This window comes from Hakea prostrata, chromosome 10, assembly GCF_041222555.1.
Source record: "Hakea prostrata isolate BN-2017 chromosome 10, UWA_Hpros_2, whole genome shotgun sequence".
In the NCBI taxonomy this organism is placed as follows: Eukaryota; Viridiplantae; Streptophyta; class Magnoliopsida; order Proteales; family Proteaceae; genus Hakea; species Hakea prostrata.
The window spans coordinates 20,044,418-20,071,312 of NC_142609.1; the positions used below are offsets into that span (position 1 = coordinate 20,044,418).

A 26,895-nucleotide genomic window follows, 5' to 3' on the forward strand; every position below is an offset into this window, starting at 1 on the left:
AGGGTGAAAGCTGTCTGTTTCTTATTGAATCCGGTATGTTTCTTTGCGATTTTTTATCTAAAGTTTCAACTTTAGATGGATTTTATTGGATAATATTTTTTTTCAAGACTATGGATGGCTAGGATGGTGAACATGCTTCCTTTAGATGGTGATGCGAATTGAAAAAACCTCGAATAATAGGTTATGTCACTACAAGGAAAGGGATCCAGCAGCACTTTGAGTAAAGATATAGCGGTGTTTTTATATAAACGCCGTTGTATGGTTATATATAGTGGCATTTAAAAGAAAAGCCGTTGTATAACACTTTGTACGGCGTTTTTTCAGAAACGCCATCGTATATTGCATTGTATAAGAGTCTGTATCGGAGTTTTTGGGAAACACCCTAGTATAATACTTTTAACTTCCATGCTTCATTTCCTTCCCCGTATTCACATTGTGTAGGACTTTGTAACGACGTTTTTGGAAAATGCCGTCGTATAACACTTTTAACAGCGTTTTTTACAAACGTTGTTGTATGTCCTTCACTTCCGACTTTGTAACAGCATTTTTTGAAAATGCCGTTGTATATCACTTATAACGGCGTTTTTTACAAACGCCGTGGTATGTCCCTTTCACTTCCTTCCCTGGCATTTCTCACCGTATAGTACTTTGTAACGGCGTTTCAAACACCGTTGTATGTCTTGCAGCTTTGTTTCATTCCTCCCGCCCAAGCCCGCACTACATTTCACGGAAGACAGACCTGCACCTAATTCTCTTGCCCAACCCTCTGGGTCTCTCGCTCTCGCTCTCTCTCTCTCTCAATCCCTCACAATCCCTCTGTCTCACGCTCTCTCTCGCAATCCCTTTGGTTTAAAAGTGACATGTGAGTTAGCATACCAGCTTGCAATCTCTCTCAAGGTTTAAATCACTGATTAGATCACTGAACTTGTTCAGAGGTTTCGTTTGGTCGATCAGAAGATAGTTTTAGTTTGCTCGACTCTCTTGTTCGCTGAATCAGAAGATAGTTTGCTCTCGTTTGGTCATATCTCTCTTCTGCTTATGGTTTTCATTTATCTGATTACAAAGAGATCGGGGTGGAAGCCAAACCAAGTAGACGGAGGAAAGAAGATCTACTAGTCTGTAAAGGTATGGAATTCATTTTCTCTTTTCGTCTAATTTACTCTTTGTTCGAAGTAAGGACATGGCAGAATTACGAGAAATTTGTGATTGCAATCTGTTGATATACATTTTAGCAGTATGAGTGAGCCTCCTTTGTGTGTAATTTATTACTTATTCTTGTGCTTTGTATGTCAGGTAGATATATGTGATGTAATATGTTGCTTTTAGAGTATTAACCTTTGGGATTACTTATCCTTTTGTGCAGAGACTTTTAAATTACTTTCCTTCTGTGTCCTACTTTGGATCCAGTCTGAGATGCATCACCGTTGATTAATGCCTCCTTTTTGGTCTTCTATGAGTGAGGGTAAGTGAGAGACAGGGAGTGAGATTCTTATCTTGCAGAGATCGTAGAGTGTGTATGTGAGTTTCGTAGAAACAAGGGAACAAGTTTGTGTAATTAGCTATTAAAATGCTATTCATACAATTATAAGCAAACAGGGTTGATTTCTAAAAGCAAACTTTTCAAAGCCAATCTCTGGAGGTACCCTTTATTTTCCAATGTAGTGGGACAGAACTTCAGGAAGCCTAATTTGGTGGAGATAACACCTTTGTGGAGGCATTCACCTTCCATTTTCAATTGTGGTAGTCCAAAATCTACCTACTATGGCTTCAGTCCTACTTCATGGCAATTCCCTACTTTGGCCTTTCTTTAAGTTGGTGTTGGAATTTATTAATATGATTAATAAATTAAATGCCCAAGGGCAATATTGGAAACTCACTATTAGGGCGGTTACAAAATAGGGTTATATATTTTGGTAACCACCGCATTAGTGTGTGAGTGTGTGATTCATTCGCATGAGATTTATCTCTGAGAAACGGCGGCTCCATCTCTCTCCCTCTCTCTTAGAATCGCAGGCTTGGGAATTTTTCCTTTTCTAGTTTTTGATCTTCATTCCATTAATCCACGGCATTTGGGTTGTGGATATTATTCCCTTTCCCAGTGATTGTGGAATCTCTCTGGTAAAGCTTTGGTGGTGGAACGAGAACGTGGATCTAGACTTCCGCTGCGAATACTTCAAGTAAGGGAAAGCGAATCCAGGTAAGGAATCTTTCCCCCATCAATTAATTGAATTGAATTACTTTTGAAGTATTACCAACAGTTGGTTTCCCCAAAATTCTTCCTGTAAAACTGCTTTGCATTTCTTTGTCTGAATTCTGATATGACATTTACATTGAAAATAGAAATACATAAACGAGGAGGGTAAGTTTGAAGAATCCAGGTGGTTGGTTTGTAACAGGAGTAACAACATGTCATTTTCTAGGTAGACTCAATTTCCACCCATCAAAGTAGTTTTTAAGAAATTAAAAAGAAGAGAGGTTCCAAAACCACTCTACTCTGTATCCAGAATCCAATTGTAAGTACAACCAGTAAGTGCACCCAGAACCTGGGGGATTTAATTTGGCGATTGCCTACCACAGCTGTTATCTTCCTTTTATCTTCCTTTTCAGCTTTATTACCAGCAGTTGCCTTGCCATAACCCTGTAAGGATTGCCTGGATAAGATTATCTGTAGAGTACAACATGAATGGATAGAAATTCATCGCTTGCATGCTCACATTTTTTAATTTTTTGGGTGGGGTAATATTCACAATAGGATAAGGATTACTGAGCAGTGAAAAGAAATAAGATATGATACTTTCATGTTGGAATTAATTATTTATCCAAATCAGATATTCGATGAAAAAAGTTATCAGAACTTGTTTTGAAGTTTTTGCACCCACTTTTGCCCCTTGTGAACAACTCCTGAAATTTCAAGTAGGAATAGAGAAGGGGTACAAAATCAATACAATAGCTTTCAAAGAATCCTGCCTACTGCAGCTGATGCTTCCCCAGTTTGAATGCAGAAGAATTAACAAAAATGCAGAATCCAACCAGAAGAAAGCAACAACCATTTGAGTGAAAAGGAAAACAGAAAAAGATTCAGACCATGCTAATAATTTCATATATGTTTATGGCAGCTGTGGCTCGTCTCTAATACATGGAGCCAAGCTAAGCTACTCCCTTGCGATCTTGACTTCACAACCTCGGATGTCTTCAAGTGGGCCTGATAACCATAAATAGGCTGCACAGCATCCTTGTAATGATCAATGAGCTAGGTCTGCCTGTGAGACTGAATGTAACCTCTGGTTTTCCTCTGTCAATAAGAAGATTTTAAATGTTGCAATGGAGAAGTGTCAATTGTTAATTTTTGTGGTGGCTGTTGCTCAAGGGCAATGCAGAAAGAGATAACCTTGCTTGTTGTATGTAAAAGTGAGGTTGGTGGGGATTGGGAATTACCAGGAAAAGCTCTATCACTTTCCTCACTTTGCTTCAGAGTGTTTTTCTATCGAACAGACAGCATACTTTTTATGTTCTGTAATTCCTAAATTTCAGATAATTTATCTCTGATATCTGGGAATGTGAATCAGACCAGTGTTAAACTATTCTTCTATTCTGGAACACTCTTTGCCAAGCCTAAACTATGTAATTTGATAAGAATAGAGCATGGTCAAAGCTATTTTATATCCTTAAATCTTCAAAATTTGGTAAGGGCCTGTTTGGTTACATGAATTCAGAGGTTTGAAATCCCTGGATTCATGAATCTGAGATTTATACCCGTTTGGTTGTGAAAATCTCTAGATTCATGAAATCTAGAGATTCATCTTTTTACACTAAAAACGTGAATATGTAGATTTATGGGTATGGGGTGAAATCCAGAGATTTCATCCCTACTATAAAAACGTTAAACATTTGTGTATTTACAAAAATCACAAATGAATTTATAGATTTCATTCTGCATATTCGGTTAGCCAAACAGTTAATTTCATAAATTATGACTCCATAGATTTGAAATCTATCGATTTGAAATCTTTAGACTCATGTAACCAAACAGGCCCTAAGGGGTTCCCTGAACTTGTCTGAAATATATGCCTGGTCTCTCTTAGTTTGCTGAGAAGCTTGTCACAGGAGGTTTTATATTGTTAACAAATTAAAACATGACTCTGTCAAACCAGGTTTGATCAGACCAAGTAACTGGGTTTCTAAAAACCTACTTGAGTAAATAAATTTGGTTTTTCCAACTATAGTTGATGCTAGTATCCTCTTGTTAATGGTAATGTTTTTCTAATTGAAAATTAGTTTCTGGTTTTGGATGTGGTGAACATCTACATTGTGAAGTAGAGAATCACATTTGGTGTTTTCCTTGTTCTAGCACTGCTTCCTTCAATTACTTGTTGCACCTCCATAGAGAATTTCATTCTCATTATAGCGCTATATGGGTGTTCCCTTCATTTTTCTTTTGGCTTACGAGATGGTTCATTTGAAAATGAGTACCTACAGACACCTTCATCGATACTGTAAAGTTGATATCAATGGTAAGATTAAAGACACTTCAGCATGTGTATTTTTTCTTAATGAAATCCCCAGTGTGAAGGATATTGGCGTGCATTGTTTACTTAATGTGTATCAGTGTTTAAAGACAAGTTTATGGTGCTTAGGTTTCCAACATGCTTTGTTTAATTATTTGATTTTAGTTGTATGGTTAAAGACAAGTCTACGGTACTTAGGCTTCAAATCCTATCAAGACTTTATTGCTTTAGAATGCAATCAAATGTTATTGCCGATGCAGAGCTCTCTTCATATGCTTGCATAACTTAGTTCAGCTGGTTCTTTGTGCAAGACATTCACTTTGTTTTTGTCAATCTAAGAGGACACCTTTATTTTTCTTTCTATGTGTTTTGTTTATCATACATGGATCCAATCTCAATGTCATTTAGCTCTTTCTATTAGTTTTGAATCATATCAACTGGATTTCCTTACCTGAATCCGTTTCATCTTTATATGGGTGCTTTCATTAGAGCTATAAATCCTCTCTTTCCGATCGTGTCGCTAACCAATCAAAAATAAAATCCTATATTAATCTAACAAGCGAAAGTATGGGGTTGAACTATGGGGAACTAAAAGGCTAAGTTGCTAAGATTGAATTCAACAAGACTAAATTTAAACTAAATCTATTAACTAATGCAAAAACTTAAACTATGAATATGTGAAGATTTTTGGGATTTCGAATCTCCAATGCTTTTCCCTAACCGATATAACTCTACACTTCAAAGCAAATTAGTGATGGTCTTCCTAGATATGCCCTATCTTCACAAGACTATCGTCTTTCACGGAAACTTGGCACGCTTAGTTTGCTGAGCTATAGAACATCTTTGGCCAAACTCAAACACAATCAACTAGAAGAGATAGAACAATCAAATTAATGAAATAAGCATGGTTTATCTACATCCCAAAGAAAAGGAACCAGCTACTCATTATCACAAAGTTCATAAGAAAAATAAAGATGAAACATAGGGAGAGAGAAAGAGATGTGGTCTTCTTCTTCAGCAATGAGAGAGATGAGAGCCGCGTTCGCCGTCTTCTTTTCTCTGTGGCTGGCTTCTCTTTTATGTCTCCCACACACAAGGAATCCCCTCTCTTTACCCGTCTATTCGACCTTTATTCTTTCGGATTTTGGAAAAACTCAAAACTGGAAAGTTGTAGATATTTTCAATATCGTTCCATAGTATCTTGAATCACCGAAATCCAAGCTCATACGAGAGAGATGTGCCCAAAATACTGAAGGTAGGTCTGTTTACCTGATTTTCATATTTATTACCAATTTTGTTCTTTAGACCTCCACATGTTTCCAATTTGACTAAGATCTCACTTTTCATGATTTCTTGGGCAGCAAGATTGAATGCCATGATTTAAAATCCACCAATATCTAATATATTTGCCAGCTTTACTCCATATTATCTCCAATATCCAAAATCACCTTATTCTTAAAAAATACACAAAAATACTCAATTAGCTCTCTTCAATTAAATAAGTATGGGGAATTAAATCAAATAAATAATGGTAAATGCATGCTTATCAAATACCCCCATACTTGAGTGTTTGCTAGTCCTCGAGCAAAACGAAACAATAAAAGTAAGAAAGAAAGAAAAACCTAACTCACTTTCGTAGGAATCACGGTTGCACTTAGCATGTGCAACAAACCTTTAAACCCCTAAGTTACCCTTGTGGACGAGTTGTGTCTCGTGAGTGTTTGTAGAGAATATACACACAAAATTCTTAAGTGCTCTTCTAATTATTCTGGCAGTAGTAAGAGTAAAAAGATAGATTCCAAGACAAAGACACTCCACTAAAGATTGAAGGGAATATAGGCACCCCCACACTTAAGCTCTTTACACCCTCTCTTGAGTCTAGCTCTAGGCAAACAATTCAATCGAGAAGTCTCTTCCTATCTTCAGTCTACCACTTCACCCTCAGATAAGACTAAACTAGGTACCAAATAATACTAAGAACTCAAGATCGAAGCAATATTGACCTTCTTAGACGTTTCACCTTTATAAGCACATTAATTCACTTCTTTCTTTAATGGTCACAGTTCTAGTCCGTGCAATGTCTTGCCTCTTAAGCTTTCTAGATGGCCTATGTAACGAGTGTTGGGTCAGCCGCTCTCAAGCCAGATGGCCTTAAGGGACTAGGTGTAGAATACCCCTCGAACTTACTTACTCAAGCCAACTAGGCTATAGGCCAAGACTGGACCAAAGACACCCCAATTGTTTGACGAGAAGCACGATGTTGGTGACACCGAGACCTGGTTACTAAGAAGGAGGTCTAACCTTTAAACTTCAGCATATTTTTTTCTTTTTCTTTTTTTTTTTCTTTTTTTTTTTTTCACATTATACTTCAATTCACTTCATATTTAAATAGTCTAAAATCGGTCTCAACTTGTCACCATAAGCACAAGGCAATACAAGACAACTAGATGGTCAAACCTTTTGGAATACCTGGAGTTCCTATTTTACAATTCAACCTCAATCTCAAAATGTAAAACCCATTACTATTCTCTCAAGAGGGTATTCATTACATCAGATGGGATTTCTAAAACACTTAAACTCTCATTTTATATCTAAGCAAGGAATCAAAACATTTATTTTACCAAAGCCAGAGAAAAGTGGGCACTTTTTATCTTTGTGACAATGTTCTACCAACTATCAACAAGTCTTACTCGAGTTGACACCCCCCCCCCCACACACACACACTTAAATTATGCAATGACCTCAGTGCATGCAAGATATATAAAAAAAATGATAGAAGCAAATAGAGGAAAGAGTGTACCCAATGTTTGAAATCATGATAGAGCACGCAACAGTAAAACCTAACAAAAACAAAGAAAAGAAAAGAAAAAGAACAAGAAATAACATCTAAACAAATGGGTTGCATCCCATAAAGCGCTAAGTTTAGAGTCTTCAGCCAGACTCAGTGAGATGCAGCCAATTGAGGTAGAGGCTCAAATCTAAATGTGAATGGTGACTACTCCAAAGAAGTGGAAGAGTCCAACAATGTGTTGACTTCCTCAATATTTATGTTAGATTCCCCAAATGGCAAGTAATATTGCAGGGGATCATCAATAAACATGTTTGGAGTATAATCAGCCACTACCTCATCAATAAAGTTAAAAGCAAAGCACTCTTCATCCCTATTTGAGCTTAAGGATGCATTGAAGATGTTGACTCTAAGTTTCTTATTGTCAAATGATATGTCCATGACACCTGATCTACAATTGATGCAAGCATTCACAGTGGCTAAAAAGGGCGGTCCAAGAATGACTGGTGGTAACTTATTGGTAGTTGTATTGTCCATATCTAGGATCAAAAAATCAACGGAAAATATAGATCCTCAACCTTTACCAAAACGTTTTCAAGTAGCCAGGGTCGTTTGATTAAGCGATCGCCAATTGTAGAATCACATCGAGTGGATTTCAAATCTCCTAGACCAAATTTATCATAAACTAAATCGGGTAAAATATTCACACTGGCTCCCAAATCAAGCAATGATTTACTTATAGATAAATCTCCAATGACACATAAAATTAAATGTGTACCTGGATCTTTAAGTTTAGGGGGCTGACTTGTTCAGTTAGGTGCACAGTTTTAGGTGTTTGAGTCTTCAACTTACGCTTTTAGGTGCACAAATCTTTTAGAAACTTAGCATAAGCTGGGACTTGCTTGATAGCATCTAATAGTGGGAGATTAAATACGAACTTGTTGGAATAAATCAATCATCTCTTGCATCTTAGCATTCTTTCTAGAATTTGGAATTGAGGACTCAAGAGCTCGGGAAGGGGGCTTTGGGAGTGTAAGATTTAGGAGTAGGGCCCTCTACCATCGGAATGTGCAACCCCTTACGAGGAAATTGATGGGGGGAATACTCACAGGTGGTGTTTCTTTACTAGGCTTGTGTGCATCATCGCCCGATCTCATTGGTCAAATCAACCTCCTCTCGACTCTCAAGATCAATGGGCAATGGCTTGGGAGTAGGCAAAGGTGCATAATATTCCTTCCCACTACGTGTCACAATAGAGGCCGCTTGGACTTGTTCTTTCCTAGACCCAATTTGATGATTAGGATTACCTATTGGTTGACTAGGTAACCGACCAACCTCCCTCCTACTAATGGCATCAGCTAGTTGACCAACTTGGGTTTCCAATTTGTTAATGGGTCGAGAATGAGAATGCAACAATTGAGTGTTTTGCTCTAGTCCACTAAGCGCCTTTAGTACCTTATCCTCAAATGATGAATTATGTGAGGGTTGTGGAGATGATAGTTTCTCATTCCTATAGGCATTTTGGTGCATATTAAATGGATGTGGCCTATAAGGTATTTGATTAGAGGGATTGGGCATTGAGTTTCGCCATGAGAAATTGGGGTGGTTTCACCATCCGGGTTGTAGGTATTGGAATATGGATCATTGCCCAATTTAGAGACTCCTTGGGCTAAATGTGTATGCTCCTTAACAAACTCGAGGTATTGTGTAGCCAAATAGCAATCAGGTGACATAATGGAATAGGCTAGAACATAAAGCACATGCTTCAATCTAATTAGGTGGAGAGGAACTTGTAGGAAGTGGAGATGGGGTTTGTTGTCTTAATGACAAGAGATAATCCAATTTCTTAGATAGCAAGTCAACCTTCTACCTTAGCACTCATCTCAACGGTAAGATTGATCTCTTAGGGACCGCTCCTCTTTGGTTGCCCAATGGATGGAATCTCGGTCCCTAGCTGTTGAAGCATGGTGTTGGGAGTTTTCACTAAGGGTCTCAAAAATTCACATGCTTCATTCTCATTCTTGTGCATGAAAGTCCCACCACAAGAAGAATCAACCATTTGCCTATGTCGGTCTCTAAGGCCATCATAAAAGCATTGAATCAATTGCCATTTAGGAAGAACATGGTGGGGGCACTTTCTAAGTAATTCTTTTAGTCTTTCCCAAGCCTCATGAAATTGTTCTCCTTCTTGTTGGGAGAAACTTATTATCGCTCTCCTAATGCTATTGGTACCGCCAATGGGGAAGAATTTTTAAGGAACTCTTATTGCATTTCTACCCAAGTAGAAATTTTAACATTGTCAAAAAATGAAGCCAATGCTTAGTTTTATCTTTAAGGGAGAATGGGAAAAGTAACCTTAAAGCATCAATTGGGATGTTTTGAATTTTAACCGTGGAGGACACCTCTAAAAACTCATCTAAGTGCTTATAAGGCTCTTCATTGGTAAGTCCATAAAAAGATGGTAGCATTTGAATCACACTAGATTTGATATCATATTGAGCCGCCTCTATGTCGAGGCAACTTAATACAAGAAACCGGAGTATATATCAAAGGAATGAAATGCTCACTCAAGGGCCTCATTGGAGGCTCATAGTTTGCCATGGTTCTTTGCCTTCTAAGGTTGGTCAAAGTCTCTTCTAACTCTAAGTCAAGTGGAGTCAACTCTGGGTATAGGGACCGTGACCATGCATACACACGAGAAGAAGAAAAAAAGAATAAGCTAAATAAGTAAAATTAAAAGAAAATAACTATAGCAAAAGGAGAGTTTAGGGGCGTACGAGCGCAATCCATGTGATCTTTCAAACAAAAGTTACACATGTGGGATCTGAGGATGGGATTTTTAAAAATTAACCTAAACAACCCAATCTAATGCAAATATTACAATTGAAAAGTCTTAAATACAATTATATCTAAGAAAGAAAAGATAACAACCTAATCTAATTATCGAATCGCTACTCTCGGTATGTTTACCTATAAAACAAAAGAAAAAGAGATTAGTTAAATAATCAAAGAAAAAATTAGAAATTAAAAACTCTAAAATTACTCTAAAATTTATGCCTAATTAACAAAAATCAATCCTAGCACGTGCTTTTGGTTCCCTAAGTTACATGTAGCCAAAATTTGATCGTGTCGCTAACCAATTAAAAATAAAATCCTATACTAATCTAGCAAGTAGAAAGTATGGGGTCAAACAATGGGGAACTAAAAGGCTAAGTTACTAAGATTGAATTCAACAAGACTAAGATTTAAACTAAATCTATTAATTAATCCCAAAACTTAAACTATGAATATGTGAAGAGTCTTTGCGGAGTTAGAGATCACAATGTTTTTCCCCTAACCGATGTAACTCTCCACTTCAAACAAATTAGGGATGGTCTTCCTAGATATGCCCTATCTTCACAAGACTATCGTCATTCGTGGAAGCTTGCACGCTTAGTTTGAGCTATAAGAACATCTTTGGCCAAAGCTCAAACACAATCAACTAGAAGAGCACGAACAATCAGAGTAATGAAATAAGCATGGTTTATCTACATCCCAAAGAAAAGGAACCAGCTACTCATTATCCACAAAGTTCATATAGAAAAAAAGATGAAACATAGGGAGAGAGAAAGTATGTTGTCTTCTTCTTCAGATGAGAGAGATGAGAGCCGCGTTCGCTGATCTTCTTTCTTCTGTGGTGTGCTTCTCTTTTATGTCTCCCGCACAGGAATCCCTCTCTTTACCCCGTCGATTTGACCTTTATTCTTTCAGATTTTGGAAAAACTCAAAACTGGAGCGTTGTGAGTATTTTCAATGTCGTTCAATAGCATCTTTGAATCACCGAAATCCAAGCTCATACGGGAGGGCTATGCCCAAAATACTTGAAGGTAGGTCTATTTAACCCGATTTTCAGATTTATTACTAATTTTGTTCCTTAGAGCCTCCACCTGTTCTAATTTGACTAAGATCTCACTTTTCATGAGTTTCTTGAGGATGCAAGATTTGAATGTGTGATTTAAAATCCTCCAATATCTAATATATTTGGCCAACTTTTTCTCCATATTATCTCTGATGTCCAAAATCACCTTTGTTTCTCGAAGATACTTGTAAGAATTACTTAATTAGCTCTCTATCAGTTAAGTAAGTGTGGGGAATTAAATCAAATAAATAATGGTAAATGCATGGTTATTATCTTGTCATTCCCATAACCTAGAAAAGTGCGAGAGAGAGGCCAGTCACTCTTGCTGACCAACTGGGAGAACAAAGAAGGCTTCTGTTTAGTATGGGTTCACTAGTTCTATATAAGACCAACAGGAATCCTTAAAAGATAAAAAGTGGAAGTGTGTACTTTTTAGCTGACTCTTAAGATTAGTTCTAATCTCTCTAATCTGGTTTTAAAACCTTAATCTATTTGAGAACACATCATTTAATCTTATTCTTCAGCAATGAATTGTTATGTTTCTTAATCTTCTGGTGCTTCAGCTAAGATACCTGATGACTACCCTTTTGCTTCAGCAGCTCCATTGTTATGTGCTGGATTGCGGTTTACACTCCCTATGTATGTGCCATAATATGAACCAACCAGGAAAGTCTAGTTGGTGTGATTGGGCTCCGGTGTGGCCTAGGACACATGGCTTTAATGTTCGGAGGCATTTGGGTTAAATGTCATAGTTCTAAGCACCACAGTACTCTCCAAGAAAAGAGTGCTTTAAATCTCCTTGGAGCAGATAGGTTTGTGATTCTCATCAGATAGGACCAGATGGAGTCCTGTAAGCATAGCAACTTAAATCACTTCATTTGATGTTTCTCATGTCTGTATGAATCTTATGAAATCCTGGCTAGCAGGAAGCAGATCTTATGACATCATGACTAATTCAAGTGTGTCTGCTGCTGTTCATTAAGAAATGGGTGTGGAAGGGCATCATTTAATTTGATTACCTACCACAGCTGTTATACAAAGCACATATTCCTTTCAGCTTACAATACCAGCAGTTGCCTGCAACCTATGAGATTGCTGGATAAGATTATCTGTAAAATTACAACATAGTGGATAAAGTTCTATTCAACTTGCTCTCCCATTTTTTAATTTTTAGAATTAAAATTGTGTCTACTATAGGATAAGGATTACTGAGCAGTGAAAAGAAAATAAGATATAGTCTTTCATGTTGGAATTAATTATTTATCCAAATCTAGATATTGATGAAAAAAAGTTATCAGGAGCCCCATTTTTGAAGTTTTTGCACCACTTTTACCTTAATGAACAACTCCTGAAATTTCAAGTAGGAATAGAGAAGGGTACCAAAATCAATACAATAGCTTTCAAGATCCGCCTACTGCAGCTGTGCTTCCCAGTTTGAATGAAGAATTAACAAAAATGCTGAGAATCAACCAGAAGAAAGCAACAACCATTTTGAGTGAAAAGAAACAGAAAAAGATTCAGACCATGCTAATAATTTCTTTGTTTTGGCGCTGTGGCTCGTCTCTAATACTGACCAGCTAAGCTACTCCCTTACGATCTTGACTTCCACAACCTCAGTGTCTTCAGTGGGCCTGATACCATAATGGGCTGCTGGCTCCTTGTAATGATCAATGAGCTAGGCCTGCCTGTGAGACTGAATGATAACCTCTGGTTTTCCTCTGTCAATAGAAGATTTTAAATGTTGCTGGAGAGGGTGTCAATTGGTAATTTTTGTGGTGGCTGTTGCTCAGGGCAATGCAGAAAGAGATAACCTTGCTTGTTGTATGTAAAAGTGAGGTTGGTGGGGATTGGGAATTACCAGGAAAAGCTCATCAGCTTTCCTCACTTTGCTTCAGAGTGTTTTCTATCGAACAGACAGCATACTTTTTATGTTCTGTAATTCCTAAATTTCAGATAATTTATCTCTGATATCTGGGAATGTGAATCAGACCAGTGTTAAACTATTCTTCTATTCTGGAACACTCTTTGCCAAGCCTAAACTATGTAATTTGATAAGAATAGAGCATGGTCAGCTTATTTTATATCCTTAAATCTTCAAAATTTGGTAAGGGCCTGTTTGGTTACATGAATTGAGAGGGTTTGAAATCCCTGGATTCATGAATCTGAGATTTATACCCGCTTGGTTGTGAAAATCTCTAGATTCATGAAATCTAGAGATTCATCTTTTTACACCAAAACGTGAATATGTAGATTTATGGGTATGGGGTGAAATCCAGAGATTTCATCCCTACTATAAACCGCTAAACATTTGTGTATTTACAAAAATCACAAATGAATTTATAGATTTCATTCTCATATTCGGTTAGCCAAACAGTTAATTTCATAAATTATGACTCCATAGATTTGAAATCTATCGATTTGAAATCTTTAGACTCATGTAACCAAAGCAGACCCTAAGGGGTTCCCCGAACTTGTCCGAAATATATGCCCGGTCTCTCTTAGTTTTTGAGAAGCTTGTCACAGGAGGTTTTATATTGTTAACAAATTAAAACATGACTCATCAAACCGTTTGATCAGACCAAGTAATCGGGTTTCTAAAAACCTACTTGAGTAAATAAATTTGGTTTTCCAACTATAGTTGATGCTAGTATCCTCTTGTTAATGGTAATGTTTTTCTAATTGAAAATTAGTTTCTGGTTTTGGATGTGGTGAACATCTACATTGTGAAGTAGAGAATCACATTTGGTGTTTTCCTTGTTCTAGCACTGCTTCCTTCAATTACTTGTTGCACCTCCATAGAGAATTTCATTCTCATTATAGCGCTATATGGGTGTTCCCTTCATTTTCTTTTGGCTTACGAGATGGTTCATTTGAAAATGAGTACCTCTGAGACACCTTCATCGATACTGTAAAGTTGATATCAATGGTAAGATTAAAGACACTTCAGCATGTGTATTTTTTCTTAATGAAATCCCCAGTGTGAAGGATATTGGCGTGCATTGTTTACTTAATGTGTATCAGTGTTTAAAGACAAGTTTATGGTGCTTAGGTTTCCAACATGCTTTGTTTAATTATTTGATTTTAGTTGTATGGTTAAAGACAAGTCTACGGTACTTAGGCTTCAAATCCTATCAAGACTTTATTGCTTTAGAATGCAATCAAATGTTATTGCCGATGCAGAGCTCTCTTCATATGCTTGCATAACTTAGTTCAGCTGGTTCTTTGTGCAAGACATTCACTTTGTTTTTGTCAATCTAAGAGGACACCTTTATTTTTTCTTTCTATGTGTTTTGTTTATCATACATGGATCCAATCTCAATGTCATTTAGCTCTTTCTATTAGTTTTGAATCATATCAACTGGATTTCCTTACCTGAATCCGTTTCATCTTTATATGGGTGCTTTCATTAGAGCTATAAATCCTGTCTTTCTGATCGTGTCGCTAACCAATCAAAAATAAAATCCTATATTAATCTAACAAGCAGAAAGTATGGGGTTGAACTATGGGGAACTAAAAGGCTAAGTTGCTAAGATTGAATTCAACAAGACTAAATTTAAACTAAATCTATTAACTAATGCAAAAACTTAAACTATGAATATGTGAAGATTTTTGGGATTTCGAATCTCCAATGCTTTTCCCTAACCGATATAACTCTACACTTCAAAGCAAATTAGTGATGGTCTTCCTAGATATGCCCTATCTTCACAAGACTATCGTCTTTCACGGAAACTTGGCACGCTTAGTTTGCTGAGCTATAGAACATCTTTGGCCAAACTCAAACACAATCAACTAGAAGAGATAGAACAATCAAATTAATGAAATAAGCATGGTTTATCTACATCCCAAAGAAAAGGAACCAGCTACTCATTATCACAAAGTTCATAAGAAAAATAAAGATGAAACATAGGGAGAGAGAAAGAGATGTGGTCTTCTTCTTCAGCAATGAGAGAGATGAGAGCCGCGTTAGCACCGTCTTCTTTTTCTCGTGGGTGGCTTCTCTTTTATGTCTCCCACACACAAGGAATCCCCTCTCTTTACCCGTCTATTCGACCTTTATTCTTTCGGATTTTGGAAAAACTCAAAACTGGAAAGTTGTAGATATTTTCAATATCGTTCCATAGTATCTTGAATCACCGAAATCCAAGCTCATACGAGAGAGATGTGCCCAAAATACTGAAGGTAGGTCTGTTTACCTGATTTTCATATTTATTACCAATTTTGTTCTTTAGACCTCCACATGTTTCCAATTTGACTAAGATCTCACTTTTCATGATTTCTTGGGCAGCAAGATTGAATGCCATGATTTAAAATCCACCAATATCTAATATATTTGCCAGCTTTACTCCATATTATCTCCAATATCCAAAATCACCTTATTCTTAAAAAATACACAAAAATACTCAATTAGCTCTCTTCAATTAAATAAGTATGGGGAATTAAATCAAATAAATAATGGTAAATGCATGCTTATCAAATACCCCCATACTTGAGTGTTTGCTAGTCCTCGAGCAAAACGAAACAATAAAAGTAAGAAAGAAAGAAAAACCTAACTCACTTTCGTAGGAATCACGGTTGCACTTAGCATGTGCAACAAACCTTTAAACCCCTAAGTTACCCTTGTGGACGAGTTGTGTCTCGTGAGTGTTTGTAGAGAATATACACACAAAATTCTTAAGTGCTCTTCTAATTATTCTGGCAGTAGTAAGAGTAAAAAGATAGATTCCAAGACAAAGACACTCCACTAAAGATTGAAGGGAATATAGGCACCCCCACACTTAAGCTCTTTACACCCTCTCTTGAGTCTAGCTCTAGGCAAACAATTCAATCGAGAAGTCTCTTCCTATCTTCAGTCTACCACTTCACCCTCAGATAAGACTAAACTAGGTACCAAATAATACTAAGAACTCAAGATCGAAGCAATATTGACCTTCTTAGACGTTTCACCTTTATAAGCACATTAATTCACTTCTTTCTTTAATGGTCACAGTTCTAGTCCGTGCAATGTCTTGCCTCTTAAGCTTTCTAGATGGCCTATGTAACGAGTGTTGGGTCAGCCGCTCTCAAGCCAGATGGCCTTAAGGGACTAGGTGTAGAATACCCCTCGAACTTACTTACTCAAGCCAACTAGGCTATAGGCCAAGACTGGACCAAAGACACCCCAATTGTTTGACGAGAAGCACGATGTTGGTGACACCGAGACCAGGTTACTAAGAAGGAGGTCTAACCTTTAAACTTCAGCATATTTTTTTTTTCTTCTTTTTTTCCTCCCTTTTTTTTTTTTTCACATTATACTTCAATTCACTTCATATTTAAATAGTCTAAAATCGGTCTCAACTTGTCACCATAAGCACAAGGCAATACAAGACAACTAGATGGTCAAACCTTTTGGAATACCTGGAGTTCCTATTTTACAATTCAACCTCAATCTCAAAATGTAAAACCCATTACTATTCTCTCAAGAGGGTATTCATTACATCAGATGGGATTTCTAAAACACTTAAACTCTCATTTTATATCTAAGCAAGGAATCAAAACATTTATTTTACCAAAGCCAGAGAAAAGTGGGCACTTTTTATCTTTGTGACAATGTTCTACCAACTATCAACAAGTCTTACTCGAGTTGACACCCCCCCCCCACACACACACACACTTAAATTATGCAATGACCTCAGTGCATGCAAGATATATAAAAAAAATGATAGAAGCAAATAGAGGAAAGAGTGTACCCAATGTTTGAAATCATGATAGAGCACGCAACAGTAAAACCTAACAAAAACAAAGAAAAGAAAAGAAAAAGAACAAGAAATAACATCTAAACAAATGGGTTGCATCCCATAAAGCGCTAAGTTTAGAGTCTTCAGCCGACTCAGGTGAGATGCAGCCAATTGAGGTAGAGGCTCAAATCTAAATGTGAATGGTGACTACTCCAAAGAAGTGGAAGAGTCCAACAATGTGTTGACTTCCTCAATATTTATGTTAGATTCCCCAAATGGCAAGTAATATTGCAGGGGATCATCAATAAACATGTTTGGAGTATAATCAGCCACTACCTCATCAATAAAGTTAAAAGCAAAGCACTCTTCATCCCTATTTGAGCTTAAGGATGCATTGAAGATGTTGACTCTAAGTTTCTTATTGTCAAATGATATGTCCATGACACCTGATCTACAATTGATGCAAGCATTCACAGTGGCTAAAAAGGGCGGTCCAAGAATGACTGGTGGTAACTTATTGGTAGTTGTATTGTCCATATCTAGGATCAAAAAATCAACAGGAAAATATAGATCCTCAACCTTTACCAAAACGTTTTCAAGTAGCCCACGGGGTCGTTTGATTAAGCGATCTGCCAATTGTAGAATCACATCAGTGGATTTCAAATCTCCTAGACCAAATTTATCATAAACTAAATCGGGTAAAATATTCACACTGGCTCCCAAATCAAGCAATGATTTACTTATAGATAAATCTCCAATGACACATAAAATTAAATGTGTACCTGGATCTTTAAGTTTAGGGGGCTGACTTGTTCAGTTAGGTGCACAGTTTTAGGTGTTTGAGTCTTCAACTTACGCTTTTAGGTGCACAAATCTTTTAGAAACTTAGCATAAGCTGGGACTTGCTTGATAGCATCTAATAGTGGGAGATTAATACGAACTTGTTGGAATAAATCAATCATCTCTTGCATCTTAGCATTCTTTCTAGAATTTGGAATTGAGGACTCAAGAGCTTCAGGGAAGGGGGCTTTGGGAGTGTAAGATTTAGGAGTAGGGCCCTCTACCATCGGAATGTGCAACCCCTTACGAGGAAATTGATGGGGGAATACTCACAGGTGGTGTTTCTTTACTAGGCTTGTGTGCATCATCGCCAGTCTCATTGGTCAAATCAACCTCCTCTCGACTCTCAAGATCAATGGGCAATGGCTTGGGAGTAGGCAAAGGTGCATAATATTCCTTCCCACTACGTGTCACAATAGAGACTGCTTGGACTTGTTCTTTCCTAGACCCAATTTGATGATTAGGATTACCTATTGGTTGACTAGGTAACTGACCAACCTCCCTCCTACTAATGGCATCAGCTAGTTGACCAACTTGGGTTTCCAATTTGTTAATGGACTGAGAATGAGAATGCAACAATTGAGTGTTTTGCTCTAGTCCACTAAGCGCCTTTAGTACCTTATCCTCAAATGATGAATTATGTGAGGGTTGTGGAGATGATGGTTTCTCATTCCTATAGGCATTTTGGTGCATATTAAATGGAGGTGGCCTATAAGGTATTTGATTAGAGGGATTGGGCATTGAATTTCGCCATGAGAAATTGGGGTGGTTTCACCATCCTGGGTTGTAGTTATTGGAATATGGATCATTACCCAATTTAGAGACTCCTTGGGCTAAATGTGTATGCTCCTTAACAAACTCAGGGTATTGTGTAGCCAAATAGCAATCAGTGACATAATGGAATAGGCTAGAACATAAAGCACATGCTTCAATCTAATTAGGTGGAGAGGAACTTGTAGGAAGTGGAGATGGGGTTTGTTGTCCTAATGACAAGAGATAATCCAATTTCTTAGATAGCAAGTCAACCTTACTACCTTAGCACTCATCTCAACGGTAAGATTGATCTCATAGAGACCGCTCCTCTTTGGTTGCCCAATGGATGGAATCTCAGTCCTAACTGCTGAAGCATGGTGTTGAGAGTTTTCACTAAGGGTCTCAAAAATTCACATGCTTCATTCTCATTCTTGTGCATGAAAGTCCCACCACAAGAAGAATCAACCATTTGCCTATGTCGACGGTCTCTAAGGCCATCATAAAAGCATTGAATCAATTGCCATTTAGGAAGAACATGGTGGGGGCACTTTCTAAGTAATTCTTTTAGTCTTTCCCAAGCCTCATGAAATTGTTCTCCTTCTTGTTGGGAGAAACTTATTATCGCTCTCCTAATGCTATTGGTACGGCCAATGGGGAAGAATTTTTTAAGGAACTCTTATTGCATTTCTACCCAAGTAGAAATTTTAACATTGTCCAAAAAATGAAGCCAATGCTTAGTTTTATCTTTAAGGGAGAATGGGAAAAGAAGTAACCTTAAAGCATCAATTGGGATGTTTTGAATTTTAACCGTGGAGGACACCTCTAAAAACTCATCTAAGTGCTTATAAGGCTCTTCATTGGTAAGTCCATAAAAAGATGGTAGCATTTGAATCACACTAGATTTGATATCATATTGAGCCGCCTCTATGTCAGGCAACTTAATACAAGAAACCGGAGTATATATCAAAGGAATGAAATGCTCACTCAAGGGCCTCATTGGAGGCTCATAGTATGCCATGGTTCTTTGCCTTCTAAGGTTGGTCAAAGTCTCTTCTAACTCTAAGTCAAGTGGAGTCAACTCTGGGTATAGGGACCGACGACCATGCATACACACAGAAGAAGAAAAAAAAGAATAAGCTAAATAAGTAAAATTAAAAGAAAATAACTATAGCAAAAGGGAGAGTTTAGGACGTGCACTGAGCGCAATCCATGTGATCTTTCAAACAAAAGTTACACATGTGGGATCTGAGGGATGGGATTTTTAAAAATTAACCTAAACAACCCAATCTAATGCAAATATTACAATTGAAAAGTCTTAAATACAATTATATCTAAGAAAGAAAAGATAACAACCTAATCTAATTATCGAATCGCTACTCTTGCAGTTACCTATAAAACAAAAGAAAAAGAGATTAGTTAAATAATCAAAGAAAAAAATTAGAAATTAAAAACTCTAAAATTACTCTAAAATTTATGCCTAATTAACAAAAATCAATCCTAGCAACCGTGCTTTGGTTCCCCGGCAACAGCGCCAAAATTTGATCGTGTCGCTAACCAATTAAAAATAAAATCCTATACTAATCTAGCAAGTAGAAAGTACGGGGTCAAACAATGGGGAACTAAAAGGCTAAGTTACTAAGATTGAATTCAACAAGACTAAATTTAAACTAAATCTATTAATTAATACAAAAACTTAAACTATGAATATGTGAAGATCTTTGGGATTTCGAATCCCCAATGTTTTTCCCTAACCGATATAACTCTACACTTCAAAGCAAATTAGGGATGGTCTTCCTAGATATGCCCTATCTTCACAAGACTATCGTCCTTCGTGGAAGCTTGGCACGCTTAGTTTGCTGAGCTATAGAACATCTTTGGCCAAACTCAAACACAATCAACTAGAAGAGACAGAACAATCAAATTAATGAAATAAGCATGGTTTATCTACATCCCAAAGAAAAGGAACTAGCTACTCATTATCACAAAGTTCATAAGAAAAAAAGATGAAACATAGGGAGAGAGAAAGATATGTTGTCTTCTTCTTCAGTAATGAGAGAGATGAGAGCCGCGTTCGCCGTCTTCTTTTCTCTGTGGCTGGCTTCTCTTTTATGTCTCCCGCACACAAGGAATCCCCTCTCTTTACCCGTCGATTTGACCTTTATTCTTTCAGATTTTGGAAAAACTCAAAACTGGAACGTTGTAGATATTTTCAATATCGTTCAATAGCATCTTGAATCACCGAAATCCAAGCTCATACGAGAGAGATATGCCCAAAATAATGAAGGTAGGTCTATTTACCCGATTTTCAGATTTATTACTAATTTTGTTCCTTAGACCTCCACCTGTTTCTAATTTGACTAAGATCTCACTTTTCATGATTTCTTGGGAAGCAAGATTGAATGTATGATTTAAAATCCACCAATATCTAATATATTTGCCAACTTTACTCCATATTATCTCTAATATCCAAAATCACCTTGTTCCTGAAAAATACACAAAAATACTCAATTAGCTCTCTTCAATTAAATAAGTATGGGGAATTAAATCAAATAAATAATGGTAAATGCATGCTTATCACTTTCTCATTCCATAACCTAGAAAAGGCAGAAAGAGAGAGAGACAAGTCCACTCTGCTGACCAACCAGGAAGAACAAAAAGAAGGCTTCATTTTAGTAAGGGTTCACTAGTTCTATATAAGACCAACAGGAATCCTTAAAAGATAAAAGTGGAAGTGTATCACTTTAGCTGACTCTTAAAATTAGTTCTAATCTCTCAAATCTGGTTTTTAAAACCTAATCTATTTGAGAACACATCATTTAATCTTAATCTCCAGCAATGAATTGTATGTTTCTTAATCTCCAGGTACTGTCATAAGATACCTGATGACTACCCTTTAGCTTCAGCAGCTCCATTGTTATGTGCTGGAATTACGGTTTACACTCCCATGATGTGCCATAATATGAACCAACCAGGAAAGTCTATTGGTGTGATTGGGCTCGGTGGCCTAGGACACATGGCTTTAATGTTCGGAAAGGCATTTGGGTTAAATGTCATAGTTCTAAGCACAAGTATATCCAAGAAAGAAGATGCTTTAAATCTCCTTGGAGCAGACAAATTTGTGATCTCATCAGATAAGGACCAGATGAAGGTAACATAGCAACATAAATCACTTCATTTGAATGTTTCTCATGTCTGATAGAAATCTTATGAAATACTAGCTAGCAGAAGAGATCTTGACAGATGACTAATTCAAGTGTGTCTGCTGCTGTTCATTAAGAAATGGGTGTGGAAGAGCAACACTCCAGCTCTGAAGCACTCGATGAACCTCTTCAATGAGATCAAAGGGAGAGGATTGAAGATCTTCTTAATGTCTTCAAGAGGAGAACACCTCAGGGATCCCACAACTGATAACCTCTTCAAGGTTGGTTGCACTGGGTGGTCTGGGCTCATTCTGAGGTTGGTGAAGTTCTATCCTTTCACTTAGTTGAATCAGAAGTTTATATTCTTCTATCAAGAATCAAGATCAATCATTAACTCAATGAGTTGTATCTCTCACTGTCTGTTTATGATAGGGGTTATGAGACCAATGGCACCAATGGCATGACAGTGCAAGAGTTCAAGGCAGAGCAGAGGAAGAAGCTGATCCATGAAGGCTACCGTATTTGGGGAATGGTTGAATTACAGTGGCCCAGCCTTGTGGGGCTTCTTGGTGCCATGAGAATATTTAAGCTTCCCAATTCTCTGTACTACATTCCCTGAAAGGGATGTCAACTCTTAATCATTCAAGATAAAATATATGTTTGATTTTTGGATGCAGAACACTCTTTGGACATTTAATTTATTTCAAATTTTGATCTTATGATCTATTATTTTTATTTGTATTCTTTCGCCTTTCATTTTCTAGATTGTACAATTGTACGAAGGAATTGGGTCTTCATCTGTGCTTACAAGCTGAGTTGTTGTATTGGTAGAATTGGATCTTCATTTGTGCTTACATTTTGGATTGTTGGTATATGTATAATGGAAAGTGGCACATTTACATTTGTAAAATTGAATTTGGATTGATGGAATTGGATCTTCATTTGTAAAATTGAATTTGGCTTTTTGGAACCAACTTTTTTTTAATTAACAAAACTTATCCCGGTGTTTTACAAACCCAGCATAGGTAACAAATGACGGCGTTCTTAGAAACGCCGGCAAAAATACCTATGGCAAAATGCCGCAATAAGCCACTTTTAATGGCGTTTTAAGAAAACGCCAGTAAATGTGTCGTCGTAAGTCACCATTACCGGCGTTTGCATTTAGTGTCGCGGTAACAATACGGCAGTGCTTTTGGCAGAGTTTTTTGCGGCATTTTTGAAAGCCGAGAAAAGTTTACAGCGGCACTTTTAGACTTACACCAGCGTTATAAAAAACGCCGCTGTAGGCCCTTTTTTTTGTAGTGATAAGCTAACCTTGTTGCTTAGAGATGGCATGAAAGTTGATGTGAGAGAGCAGTTAAGAGTAAGATTTTACCTTCTAGGGGTTTAAGGAAAGGTCCCATGTCCATTTTTTAGGGAAATCAAGAACTTTTTGTGGGTGAGGCTCAATGTTATTAAATTTGGCATCATTTCGGATGAGCCAAATGCCATAACACGTTATAGAAAATATGGAGAAGAACCACATTAACATCTGTGTTCCCAACTTTGAGTTATAAAACAGAAAAAGACAAAGGTCAAATATAGTATCTTGTTGAAAATGCTTCACTCGTAAGCCTAGAGGTCCTACTACCCGGACCCTTCGAGTCCAATCGATAAAAAAGTGCCAAATTGATTCGCCATCGCTACCACACAGTAAACACAAAGTGTCACCCAAGCTCCACCAGGCCAGGTGTTCCTTAACTGCAATGCCTGCATGCAACAAACACCAAAAAAATAAAATTTGGCAGGCCCGCCTTGACCCTAGTTCAGGGTCAAAATATCCAGCCCTTAGGGCCAAAATCTTTAACCTAAGCCCTATCCGGGCTCAGGGCGGATCAAAGCCAAACTTGCACCCCTAAAGGCAGAACTCGTGACTAACCCCAAGAAAATTCAAACTGTGACATTCTAAGTAAAGGTGCTGACCTTTTGCCAAATAAGCAATTCTTGAAGGTGGAAAATGAAACAGTTAGCCATGATTATTTAATGAAAGAGAACCCAAAGACCTTTTTGGATATATACCTTGTGAGATTTCAAACATTGGATTCTGTCCCATCATTTTAAGGTGTAGTATTGATTCTCATCGACCAAAAAATTAATCTAGGTCATAATTATTTATTATTATCAATTTTTTTTTTCTTTTAGAATTTTAGGCGATTGAATAAGAATTATAATGCCATCAACTAACCATGCATGTAGGGCAACTACAGAACCTGTTCGCCATCATTTTCTCCCAGACGCATTCAATTGCTTTTAATTGTTGAGAAGTAGCTTTAGCTTGTAGGGAACGAAAGAGAAATAGTTCATTACTGCATAAATTTTGAGTTTCTGCTTTCTAAGACTAAATAGAATTGCACAACTGCGTCCAAATAGAACCAAAACACTCCTTTCATGGTTCGATCTTTCTCTGATTTTCCAAATTAATTTTTCAAAGCCTCTCAAGAGCCGTGATAAAGAACTAGAAAGATTGAATGCTTACATTTTCAAAACTCACAGGGAACTTCATAACTGCATTAATGGCTATGGGTTCAACTAATACGTCTTCACCTTGTCAAATAAAGGCATTTATTTCCTTCTCCAACTCCAACTGCCCTACCAGTCTTAGAGCTGTGTTAGTAGAGTTTTATATTGCTCTGAGATTCTAAAGGGTAGGGTTTTTTTTTTTGTTTTTTTTTTTTTTTTTCGAATCAATCCTCTTTTGAGAAGGTAAAAAATAGATTACAAGAGTGAAAGCATAAATTGCACTTACAAGCTGGTAGGGTGGAACTAATAATTAAAATCTAACTAGTTAATAGTTGTGTGTAGGCCAAAAAGAAAATGATGGTTTGGGTTTTAGGAGGACTAGGGATGCAAACTAGGCATTATTTGTGTTGTCGGATTCGAAGAATATCATGACAATTCAAAAATGAGTGAGCTTTTTATTACTTGATTTGTGAGACCAGATGGGTCCGTGAGGAAGGTTATATGACATTTTTTAACTTTTTCTTTTCTAGATTGACACTGACACTAGAGGTGGAAATCGATAATGGAGGGAAAATAATTTTTAGTGATGATTGAAATTAGAAAGTATATCATGTTCATGTTTTGGTTAATTTTTTTTAACAAGCAATTTTATACTACAGGATGGAGATATTATATATGCTATCCACAAGGTTTGTATTTAGATCTCTTTGCTAAGATGTATGAATCCTTAGAAGTTTTTTTTTTTTTTTTTTGGAACATGACAACAAAAGTGACTGATTTCATTCATCAAGGGCAGTGGGTAACTTTGCATATCAAGTCCTTGGTTTTGCATAAGTTGTTTGATATGATTAGGGGTATCATGTTTGTAAATATTACTTAGGGGGCTGAATAAATTATTATTAGTGGATTTATCTAATTTTCATGATTATTGCAAATTAAAAATTAATTAAAAAATACAAACAACCACAATAAGAAATTTTATAGTGGTTCGACTTTGCAAGTCTTCATCCATTCGTCTCTTAGCCTCAAGAGAGTATTCCTTCAGTGATTCTCTTTTAACATATGGATAGAAAATTAAATGCTTACAAATTTTTGTTTCTTAGGGAAAAAGCATCATTTACAATCTTTGTTATTTGGTAAAAGTGTCATCTACAATTTTAATTCAACCGAGAATCAAAATTGCAATAAGAATAAAAACCAAAGTTTAAATACCTATTAAGGTTTATGACATCTCACCCCTGAGACATAGTGTTGCAATATGAATATGAACTTATAAGTGTAATGTATGCACCATGTTGGGATTGCTTGAGCTCCCAATAGCTAGCCTTCAATCACCTTTGTGTTGATCAAACTTGATAGGCTTGACTCCTTAGAATAGTAATTCAATGTGTACACAAGGGTGAGAGGCTATATGCATATGCTTGAAATAGTTTTGACTTTTGAGGGCATTTGATCACAAGAGACAATGTAGGTTATGGGCCTTCTGTATAATTCTTTATTTCATGGGGTTTGGGTATTTATAGAGCAGAACTCCCCTTGAGCTTAAGTCCTAACAACTAGTTAAAAGTCATATTTTTGCTAAAATGACGAGCCTTCTAAAAACTGTTTAAAGGCTGATGTGGCATTCACTGCATTCCCCACAATATTTTTAGTGGTGGTGTTTAATATAAATCCCAATGGCAATTTATTTCAAATTGAAAATTTACAATCATGTTGGCATTGCAAAATAGTGAGGTCACAATCTAACTTCATGTTTTCGAGGAAAGAGATGTGAAAGATAGATGTAAATGATCAATGTATGTTCATCAAATCTAGTTTACATAATCAAATACTTATGTCATTTGATTAAAATAATTTATATTCATCATTCAAATGTTGTGAGCAAAGAGAGAAGTGGGTGCAAAGGGTGGACATAAGTGATGGACTTAATGTATGTGTCCATTCAATCTAGTTTATGTAATCAAACACTTAGGTTCTTTTGTTTGATTAATTCATATTTGTTATTCAAATATTATGAGGGAAATATGTTTTTGTATTGTTCCTTAATTGGTAGTCATGATTGAGATTTGGGCTTGGACAATCATTATCATATAATCATCCATTTGGTATGTCTAGTCACAACGAGAGGAGCTGGAAATGTAGTTTCAATCTTCACTGTTGGAATTACTTGCAACTCAATTATTATAGCTGAAGCACTTGCAACCAGAGAGGGTTTATACTAGGCTATTAATTAGTGGTATAGTCAAACTAAAAGGACTCAATCCAGCAGATAAATCTGAATTACTACTTTGAAATGATGATGTCAAACATCATTTTGCTGAAGAACTTTTTTGAAGCTATTTGCTTTAAATTTCTTTCAAGGAATTCCAAATTTGTGATAGATTACTTATTTGAGGTTGCCCTTTCGGTTGAGCTACCGAAAGTTTGACAAAAAACCAATTCTTGACTTTTGAATTATGTAATTCAAATTTTAATGTTTGTAACAATGCCAATGCTTAATTTAAGGTTAAGAGGGGCACTACGTACTACTATGAAAAAAAAGTTTAGAATCCCACTACAACTTGGATGGCACAAAATAAACATTGATGTAGCTACATTTCAAACCCAAGTAATGGAGGCACAAGTGAGATAACTATGAGATGAATCTACAAATGTTGTAGATTTTTTTCATGTGATTTCTTTAGGGGAATGCTCAAACTAAGATTTAAAATTTTCAGTCTTGGAAAGAGCAAAAGAACAAATGTAATTTTTGCAACCC

At 36.7% G+C, this 26,895-nt stretch overlaps 2 non-coding genes across 2 annotated transcripts; both read left to right on the forward strand.

The window, feature by feature from the left end:
* Positions 1–9,410: 9,410 nt before the first annotated feature.
* On the forward strand, positions 9,411–9,517 carry LOC149002261 (small nucleolar RNA R71). The gene has a single exon (XR_016170533.1). It is a non-coding gene; the product is annotated as a small nucleolar RNA R71 (small nucleolar RNA).
* Positions 9,518–19,028: 9,511 nt separating this feature from the next.
* On the forward strand, positions 19,029–19,135 carry LOC149002262 (small nucleolar RNA R71). Its single transcript, XR_016170535.1, has one exon. It is a non-coding gene; the product is annotated as a small nucleolar RNA R71 (small nucleolar RNA).
* Positions 19,136–26,895: the final 7,760 nt, after the last annotated feature.